This window comes from Syzygium oleosum, unplaced genomic scaffold (assembly GCF_021117445.2).
Source record: "Syzygium oleosum isolate NSW1041296 unplaced genomic scaffold, Sole_v2.1 Sole_v2.16, whole genome shotgun sequence".
Taxonomy (NCBI): domain Eukaryota; kingdom Viridiplantae; phylum Streptophyta; class Magnoliopsida; order Myrtales; family Myrtaceae; genus Syzygium; species Syzygium oleosum.
The window spans coordinates 6,666,817-6,677,498 of NW_026607500.1; the positions used below are offsets into that span (position 1 = coordinate 6,666,817).

Below are 10,682 nucleotides of genomic sequence, written 5' to 3' on the forward strand. Positions count from 1 at the left end.
GAAAAGAGAATAGGAATAAAAAAATATTTCTCTTCATGAGAACAAAAACGGTGTTCAATTACTTTGTTTTTCATCAATGTGGGGGAAGCATGAATTATGGGAAAGATATGAGAATGAGTTGATAAGAGAAGATGAGTCGATGTGTGTATTATTGGGATTGGATTAGGTAAATTTACTATGAAAATTTAATAAGATAAGTATACTTAACTAATTTAATTATATGTTAATAATTTGAAATAATAAATCGAACCCCTAATTCCATCTAGCTTATTCTGACAACCCAACAAGTCTTGTAGGATTTTTGAGCGGTTCTGGGATCCGAGTAATTCCAAACTTGAGAAACTATTGCAAATAATCCATATTTTTTTTAAACACCTAGAATTACTTATCTAATTTTACCAACTCTACAACAAAAGCCCATGGGCTCTCTAGGGCTTATTTGAGGAGTGCAAATTCTTGCCGGCCCATTTAAAAGGTTTCTCAATGACCCATTGCCCCTCTAAAGCCAATCAAGCAGCGGACTGGATTGCGAAAGCCCACCGAAAAATGACTCTCCATTTTAATTGGCTTTCTAAGCTCCCCAACCCTTTTGGGACCTTCGTTGTCTTGAAGCTTGTTATCCTTGTTCTTCAGAACTAAATACTTGAATGAATAGACAGTCTTCTTTGGCCAAAAAACAAATATAGGATTCCTAAATCACATATTGTCTTCTATTATTTGATGTTAAATTATCATAATCTATATTTCCTGACTGTAAATTTTTTTAATTTGAAATCTGTAGTACATGGGATTCTAATAAATGAGTTGTGGTTGCAGCCGGTTCACTAATTAAGATGGATTTAAGACTTGATAGTCAAAATATACAATGGATTTGAAATCAATCAAACAATTTAAGGGGAAATTATCCAATCAGTCCCAAACCCATTAGACGGATGTCAATTCAGACCTAAACTTTTGAATTTTGTCAATTTACTTCAAAATCTTTGCATAAAATTATAATGTAGTCCCTTCGGTCAATTTTCGCCAAAAATCGTTGACGTGGCGGTCCAATCATCGCTGATCATCCTACGTGGCACATCCTCACATCAGTGATTCTCCAACGAAAAATGATTGGAATGACTATATTAGAATCCACGTAAAGGTTTAGAACTAAATTGACAAAATTTAAAAATTTAGGATTGAATTGATATCCGTACAACAAGTTTTAAATTGATTGGGTGATTTTCTTACAATTGATGAGAGGGCTTTGGAATGAGAGCTATCCCAAATGTAACCCCTTTTCCTTCCCTACGCATGAGGCTGATTCAGGCGTGGATTGTCACGATCACCAAGCATGGGGCCTGGTTCTTAACTAGCTGAATTATGGACAGTGCAGCAACTGTTCCTAGCTTGTACAGTCCAGGACGACGACGATGGATTGGTCATGCCTTGAAGTGATTGGAGGTGTCTTTGACATTCCTGAAATGTCTCCAAATGTCACTTGGCCTTTTGCTCGAGTTAGAGTTTCGTTTTAGGATTGTGCCAATATCGACCTACTTGATGAGGGCTGGGGTCGGTCATTACGCAGTGATGGCCAGCAATGGTGCCTCCGTCGTGCGAGAGCTTGCCCCCATCTCTTCTCTTTTTGTGTTATTCTCTTATGTGGCACCACATCATCGCCAATTATTCCTCAACCAATTTTAGAAAGTCATCTCATATTTTCTGTCACTCGAAATTAATAGAATTAATGAAATCATGTGATTACATTTTTTGAACAAATTTTAATACCTAATTCCACTAGCTAAAAATTTAAGGACTTGAGCATATTTTCTTTATAATTTTTAGGACTTTACATGCACATACCCAATGCTAAATATAGAGTATCCCTCAAATTTCATCAAAGTATCGAGTGAGTGTTCGAGAATTTTATTTACCTAGTAAACTTATGGCTTCCGAATTAACCAATTGAGCTTGTCATAGGATGCTACATGTTTTTCTTTTTTTAATTACTCACGACTCTTTATTGATTAACCGCAACAAGATACTAAGAGAATGGACCTTGTAGGAACCTAAACATCAAAGTATCTGACAAATGTAAGTATCTTAGAATTTTTTAACATATACCAAATAAGAACTAGGATTCATCTTTTCCCCCTATCTCTCTTCTTTTCTAGCCAAACTCAAACTCGGACCCAAGTGTGAGGTGCTGCAAATCTCTCTCGATGCACAAATTCGGCGATAGGCCAATGCAATTGTACCGGAAATATGTATGCTTGATCCAAGAGGGAAAGCCAAAAGACAATTAATGTGATTGACACCTACCCAGTGCCGAAAGGTCAAAGAAGTTGTAACCTAAGCCAATTCTAATCGGCAATAGATACACGGGCTTTGCTATAATTAGTTCATCGTTCAATACGACCTATCATTTAGTAGTTGATGCAATCTTTCGAAGCCTTTTTCAAGAGAAAGGATGGGACTAGATTACAACAAACATCCTTCGCCCACCTTTTTTATGAGGCCGAGATATTCTTTTAGGTAGTTTTGAAGTGAGTGACTTTCTCTCTCGATTTCAGCTAGGGGAGAGCATGGTCCGGGTTGAGCTAATCCAACACCTAACCCAAGGACCAACCCGCACAATGTTGGAACCCCAATTTTTGGGACCAGGGACCGAGGATTGGATCAACCCTGTGGGTTCGGTCTAGTTCTAGGTCAACCCAGGACCAACTGATTCGTTTTCTTTGTTTCATTTTTTATATTCCTTGACAGGGAAAACATACTCTTTGAAATTACATATATTGAGCAACCAAACTATGAACACCGGTACAAATCAAATAGAAATTTAAGATAAGCCAACAGGAGAAATCTCCACTTGCCAAAGGCAACAAACCATAGAAGACGAACATGTGAAATAAAATTAAATAATAAAAAGTTCAACATACGTAACATAAACCATGAATTATACAACTTCGTATCTTGTTCATTTTTAAAAGATTATTTCAAATTCTGAACACCTGAAAATAAAACAAACAACAAACATAATTGATACTTAACAATAGTTATATGGATTCATCTAGTTCATGTAAATACTTCGGTACTAACATGTAATTATTAATTGCAAAATCAGTATATCATCATTATCATCAAAGTCCGCAAAATATAAGATCATTTTCTAGTACAAAATCCAACCAACATTTATCACTTAGGACACCTAAAGACACGTGCAACAATCAAAACCACAATTATACAGTCAAATGAATGACTAGTAGAGCAAAGTCAAAACATGATTTATCACATGCAAATATTAAAGGAAAGAAATTGAGCATCTGCTTCAAGGAAAAGCATACAAGCAGCAGATCATCATACGACTATTCGAGGTTCAAAAAACACAAAAAGCAAGATTTCTCACGAGAATTATCACCAAATGGACTTTACTCCATAGATAAGGAAGCATTATCATCACTAAGAAAGAGAATTTTCTAATGACTTGAAGCTCTCATATCAAGCACAAACCACGAAACATAAGTGGAAAAATAAATACCCATCTCAAATTGAGAACTCACACGAGCTTTAAGCTCTCAAATCAAGCACAAATCGGGAACTCACCGGCTAAGTTGCATCGTGGGGCGAGGGAAGAGAGGTGAGCGAGTTGCGTTCGTGAGGTGGGCCAAGAGAGGTGAGCGATGTCACCATCTGAGCTGGTGCTGGTGAGGTGAGCAATCAGAGTCAAGAGATCCAGCGAAGAAAAGCGAGCGAAGAGAGACAATGGGTTTTTTTTTTTATTTTAAACGGCGCAAATATGCTGTTATTTTCATCATTTATTATTTGCATCCATCCAATCGAAGGACAATCTCGTGCTTAGCGAAACCCCCCCAGTAAACTCCTCCATCATCTTTATTCTTACCCTAAGCCCCAAGAAAGAAAAGCACAATGACGATGTCCATTGTGGAAAACTCGTGCCATTAAGTCCCACCGATTCTTCCGTACAAAGTCACCACCTTCGTCACCACTATAAATCAGCAGCCTAAAAGAGGAGGAGCCTAGGGCTTTGACAAAATATATATAGAAAGTTGATTCGGGTTAGACCAACCCCAAAGCCCAAGTACAAAGGATCAGCCCACACAATGTCGGTTCCAAGGGTCCCAAGACTAGGTACTGGCCCACTCTCTCTGGGAACCAGACCAGAAACGGTCGAACCCTGAACCAATGCTCCCTGGACCGATGCTCACCCCTATTTTCAGCTTCACCCTATTTGTAAACCTTCAAAAAATGCGAAGGGAGCCCTCGACCCCTCTCTCCTCTCCCACTACACACTTGAATAGATTGGGGGGCGGCGGCGGGGTTGCTTTCCTTGGATAGGGTATGTGAAAGGCTCTAATCAACATTCAAACTCATTCTACTTTAGAAATCAGGAAAGAAGCGATCTTCTGAGCAACCAAGCCGGAAGTGATCTTCGACCCTAACTCTTTCATGTGTCACTATAATCAGCAGCTCTCTTGGCCATCACATAGCAAAATTTCCATAATCCATTTTTCAATTGCAATAGCCCTTGGACCTTTTTCGGTCTCTGACTAGTTAAAAGAGTACATTGACATATCAGTTTATTCCTCATTAATTTGGAAGAGAGACCAATCAAAAAATAATATATCCGGGAAACATACTTACAATTTTGACCTTAATTAATGTAGCGCAATTGCCTAGAGCATACATATATCCAGCATAAAACTAGCGATACATCAATCCCTAGAACCACTCAAAAGATTGATATTCTCCTTCGGTGCGTCGTCCGAGACAGTGCAAACCCTGAAATCGCACAAACGGGACACAACCTTAGATTTGTAAAGTTACACATCAGATAAATAATATATATATGTAAACAATATATATATATATATATATATATATATATATATATCTCGAATACTATATATCTCAACCTATACTAGCAACATAGATACAGCTCAACGAATATGACGGACAACATTTTCATTCGATCAGTAGAATATCTCATGGGACTTTCAAAAAAGTATTTGTTGTTTTATTTCTTTACTTTTCGAGTCTGTTTGGAAAAGGAGAGAAAGTGAATGGAATCAAAATTTGGGCGCAAAATAATTAAAAATTTGAAAATATTGTGAGAGGAGAGAGGAGGAAAATTTCAAATTTGTAGTGTTTACTCTCATAATTTTCTTCATGATGGTGTCCCAGACATAGCATCAAGATATTAAAATAACATTATAACCTTTTTCATTGGTCACACCGGTTTTATCTAGTTACAATACTGATAAATATACTAAATATAAAATAAGAAGCGCACTTCATAGGTAAATTTTTCTTTCTTTTCTTTCTTTCGAGTACCTCTTATTAAGTATGGTAAAGTTATGATGCACACTAACAATTACATAAAGTTAAATTTTCAAAAAGCAAAACTTGCTTACCATACCATACAATATTTTCATTGCTATCCATCCCATTTTCCATTGTATTAGACTTCTCCACAACTTGGGCATGCATGAATTCTAACATATAAATGATTTGCAGCAACTTTCCTAATTTCACTAAAATTCTTCTTGTTTATATTGAATTCCATGGTAGACTGATTAATATTATTAAACACAGTCGGTCTCCCATCAAATGATTACAATCGTTTGCAAAGATTGATACATATGATGTACAAGTTGCCAAATTCGACAATAGGTTAAAGTTGATTAGGATAGAGAACTTAATGAATAAAGTTCACACCTGGGCGTGCCATGCGACGCAACCACGAGAGTAATACCAACTTCTGGTAGACCTAGCATTTACAATATGTAGAATACGTATGCAGATTGATAGTTGTGACTCTCATCACCCTATACTTTTGTTATGCAATGTTACACATGATGATAGAACATCTAATCTAAGATAAGCTAAGTTAATGAAGGATGCAACAAGGTCTTGTGTGATTAATTTTCTAAGCCTCTGGTGCACATGGTATTCTTCCAATTACTAAAAGTTTCATTGGCAAATAAAAACAATAAGAAGAACATAATTTCCAACTACTCAAATGCAAATTTTGTAATGTGAGGTGTTGCTCCTACACCTCGTAACATGTACTGTGACCAAGCTACCAAACTACTGGAGTCCCAATCACCACCGCCGCACGCACAACACCACCTTGAGTCACCCACCCTCCAGCCACCAGCCGTCGCCCCTCTCTCTCTCCCCCTTGCTCATCCCCTTCTCGTCCATTTCCCCAGAAAATGGACGCAAAGGCCCGCGTTCTTCACCTGTTCGTTCACTTTCAAAATGAACAGGTAAGACATGAGACTTGAGCCCAAATGCACTCATATCCTTGTGCAAGTCCAGTACAAGCATGTCAAATGTGTGATTAAGTACTAGAATTTCTTATGGGATCACCACTTTTATTTGAGACCTAAAGAACTAAATCTGAAATGTAGAAGGGGATATGCAATTAGAGAAGTCCCCCATCTATAACTAAAAATTCATAATAAGCTGTTAAGGCAAAGAAAGTAAAAGAAGAACCTTAAGCAGCAATACCAAAAGTAAGAAGACAAGGTTTCATATCATGTCAAAGCCTATCTACCTCTTCATGGCAAAAAGGTAAAAAGGAAAAAAACTAGTTCTTCACCTTAAATAAGACCAATACTGTTCCATTTCATGAAGTAATTTACGATAATGTTCCAATAAAAGCCCGTATAATGTAATTCTTATGAACTGTAATCCCAATCAACACTGAAGCATCCCGTGACTCTCAGTCAGAAATAGCAGGATGGAGAAAATAACAATCAATACAAAACCTTCCCAACAAGTACACCAGAAAGAAATAAGACAGAAGCACCCAACAATGGAAAAATATAATTGAATACATTGAAGAAGTACCATATCTTCACCTGAATAATGCATCACAACTTACATGTGCCGTATTAATACCACCACCGGTTTAGGTTCGAGAAGCAGTTCTCTGGGATTCACACTCGTTATCATCGAGCATTTTGCCAAATGTTCTAGCTCCAAATTTCAATAATTGGACAAGCAAATGAAAACTAAAGAAACCACTTCGACTATCATATCATGGATTAGATCATCAAAATGAGAATTTGCCAACTAGCAAAGTAGGATGAAAACCCAATTACAAACATATGGTGAAAAGGAAAGATGGATAGATAAGTTCCATAAAAAGTATCTCCACATCGTAAAAGCAATTGATTAGTGCAAGATGAAAAGGAATAAGCACAAAGTCCTTCAAAGGATCAATTTTATGTTGATTAATATAGTTGGCCAAATGTAGATGACATCGACAAACTCTACAAGCAGGTAAACCACAAAATTTCTCTCAAAGTCTCTTCGGTCAACATATGCATCAGCAAATTATGCACCATAATAATGCTCTATAAGTACCACAAAAGAGACGCTAATGGAACAGGAAACATGTGATATGTTAGACAAGCTACAAGGGAAACACTAAATGTACAGGAAACATGTGATGTGTGAGAACAGAAGATAGGATAAGCAACAAAGCATTTCTTCTTTTTTCCGTAAAAGTGCCACCTAAAAAACTATCTCTACCATACAAAGTGATCATCCAAATGTTAAACTACATATATATGTATGATGTCATAAATCATGGAATATTACACACCTTCACAAAATGATGAAGCAACTGTTCTATTCATATATTCATATATCACAGCGTGCAAATTTAGTAAAGCCAACAACTCACTATGACACAAATCATGAAAAATTAAGCACTATCGAACCCTTTCACCACAAGGTTTGTTCATTAAGTACCTACAGCCTGTTCGACTCCCAATTGTAAAACCCAGCGGCCACCATGATATAATGTTCGGAAATAGAAGAGCAACCTCATACATACCTCTGTTGTGCCACTACCCTTATCTTTCATTTCTTTGCCTTGCTTCTCAGGAAACTCTACCTTGTGTGTAAGCCACGACTTGCTTGTACTACTAGGACATATTTTCATCCTCAAGAGAATGAGAGAATAAACACAAGTTATATGCAAGAAAATCACAAAAAGGACAATAAAAATGTGTGGAATTGCTCTCTAGACTGCTTCTCTGATAAAAACAGTATATGTCAAGCATGTTTCTTGGAAGAAACAACTATTTTAGTTGGTGGGACATCTCAGTTGATGTATGTTAAGGAGCAAGTATAAGGACAGACTAGGGGTTGCTAAGTAGTAGCCAAGAATCTACAAACTCTTGCAGCAAACAAACAAAGGATTTAGTGGAACAAAGCTAGATCGATCAAAGAAGAAAATATTCGCCCCAGTATTCTTCTACTTTTGTCCATGAAAACTATATATCTCAAATTCTGATCCCCAAGAGACATGGAAGAAGGTCAATACTTCACATAAACTATATTTCATAGCTTGAGAAGTACCATTTCTACAGTAATCATACTTTAGCAGAACGCCATCTAAATATGTAAGAGACTTGACTCCAAATCAGCCTTGTATAACTGCTTGTGCCAAGATTCAAGAAGATTCCCAAATCATGGAACTAATACCCCCACCGCCCAGTTGGGCCTACCTTCTTTGTGAAAGGGATTTACCCTTGGCTCTTGGTGGAGGGCTTAAGCCCGATGCTTTGATATCAATGTGGTACCTCACCAAGGCTATCATATTTTGCGCTAGCGTGCGCATGATAGAGAGAGAGAGAGAGAGAGAGAGAGAGAGAGAGAGAGAGAGAACTCAATTATTCATCATCCTTATCATCCTTGAACCATCAAAAGAAGGAAAGAAATGACTTAAAAGAACGAAAATACTAAGTGAGTTTCCTCACGGGACTCCTATAGCTAGGTTCCTATCAAGCTATAATCCATCAAAAAGATAAAAATCGCCTCTCCTTATTAACACAAACAAAATTAGCCGTGCAAACAAATGAGGGAAAATTAAACCGACAGTAAACAGTTGCTCTCTCGGTGCCATCAATTCTTTCACCCGATTATTTTCAACGGGACTCCAAAGGAGCATTTCTTATCTGCAAGAACCCAGAGAAGATGAGAGATAAACGATGAATATAATCCACAAACTCGCCAAGACATATTCCAGTAGTGGCTTGATCATCAGACTACATCTTGTTTACTCGAAGTGTCTCTCATCCCACAGTTTGATGGCTCTAGAACTGTTGTCCTTCTCCAAATCCTATATTTATTGAGAATGGAAGAGGGAGTATGAACTAGCTAAGAAGGTTTTCTAGCATGTTAATTTGAAAAATACAGTAAAAAGCCACTTAATCTGGCTAGAGACCAAGAACTAGAACAGATTATAAGACATGAAAATAAGCATTCTTATGGACATTAACTATGTCATGCTTTCCCTGTTCCATATTGCATGCAAGAAAATCAAACTGTAGAAGAGTCGAAGGACAGGGTATTCCTCTCTGAGTCTAAGACCAAAATAATGCAATAAATAAATAACAATGAAGATTATTAATTACCTGAACGGTCTCGCATAAAATATGCAATTTTCCGTTAAATCCGCACAGTAAAGGGCATTAATTACCCCATCGAAAGTCACGCTCTCTGAAGCTGCTAACTGTTGCTGATCATCAAGCTTAAAAAATCCAAAAGGAAACAAAGGAAAAAGCTTTCACAGCTTAATCAAACCCAGACTCACAGAACCCATGTGAACCAGTCGCGCGTTCTCAGTTTTCTTTTGCTTTGGCTCATTGCCAGTCCCACATAGAAAGCCACAGAGAGAGAGAGAGAGAGAGAGAGAGAGAGAGAGAGAGAGAGAGTCGGGCAACGGGAAGCTTGACGAAAAGAGAAATGAGCACACAAAAGCAAAGGTATAGCCTCTATACAATTACCTCTGTGTGCTCACTCTCTTCTGTCAAGTTCTTGTTATGCCCCATATCAACCCTAACAAAGAGATGATGCAAGAGAACAGCAAGACAATGGAGCAGAATTCAGAAGAAGAAGAAGAAGAAGAAGAGGAGGAGGAGAAATCAGATCTGTGGAGATGGTGGAGATACCCATTTGAGGAGAGTTACTTTAGGAGTCTCTAAACATCAAAGAGATTCATCATCGCGTGTCGGTGACAGCTAGGGTTTTCCCCCCCGTCAAGAACACCCAAAACAAGAGCAACAAAACCAAACCCCACTCTCTTTCTCTCTCTCTGTCTCCAGAGACACAGGCACACAAACACACATGCAAGGTGTCTACAGGTTTCGGGGATAGCGTACCAGATGTTGCAGAATGAATCGTACAGTGAACGACGGCCATGGACCGAAAATGGCAAAACCACTGCAAAAAAGGAAAGAGAAAATGTGTGTGTGGACTGTGGAGAGAGAGAGCGTGCTCGTCTTTGCCCTTTTGGTTAAATGAGGAAACCGGAGCGATTGAAGGTTCACTTCTATTGCCAATTACCCAAAACAGGCAAAAGAAAAAGATTTTAATAACCTCTGGACACCTGTTAAATAACACCATTAAAGAAAATTTATATTTTGAAAATTGGGTTATTTCATACCGTTGACCTTAAACTGTTTTGTCTGAACTTTGGGACATTAAACCGGGGAGTATTCCTTAGGGAGAGGGAAGAATAACTTTCTTCTTAATTAGGAGGTTGGGCGTGCAAGAACCGGTACGTTAAAATAAGAAACACAATCCTATCAGCCTTTTAGGTACATATACCTAGACAGGCGGAGCAGCCCTAGTCGAAAGTTTCGGCTTCACCTGCTTTGGTG

General features: G+C 37.9%; 1 long non-coding RNA gene across 1 annotated transcript; it reads right to left on the reverse strand.

Annotated features, from left to right (window-relative positions):
* Positions 1 to 5,898: 5,898 nt before the first annotated feature.
* LOC130140136 (uncharacterized) lies at positions 5,899 to 10,342 on the reverse strand. Its single transcript, XR_008818133.1, has 2 exons — positions 6,890 to 10,342; positions 5,899 to 6,253 (listed from the first exon to the last, which is right to left on the reverse strand). It is a non-coding gene; the product is annotated as an uncharacterized LOC130140136 (long non-coding RNA).
* Between the last annotated feature and the right edge of the window lie 340 nt (positions 10,343 to 10,682).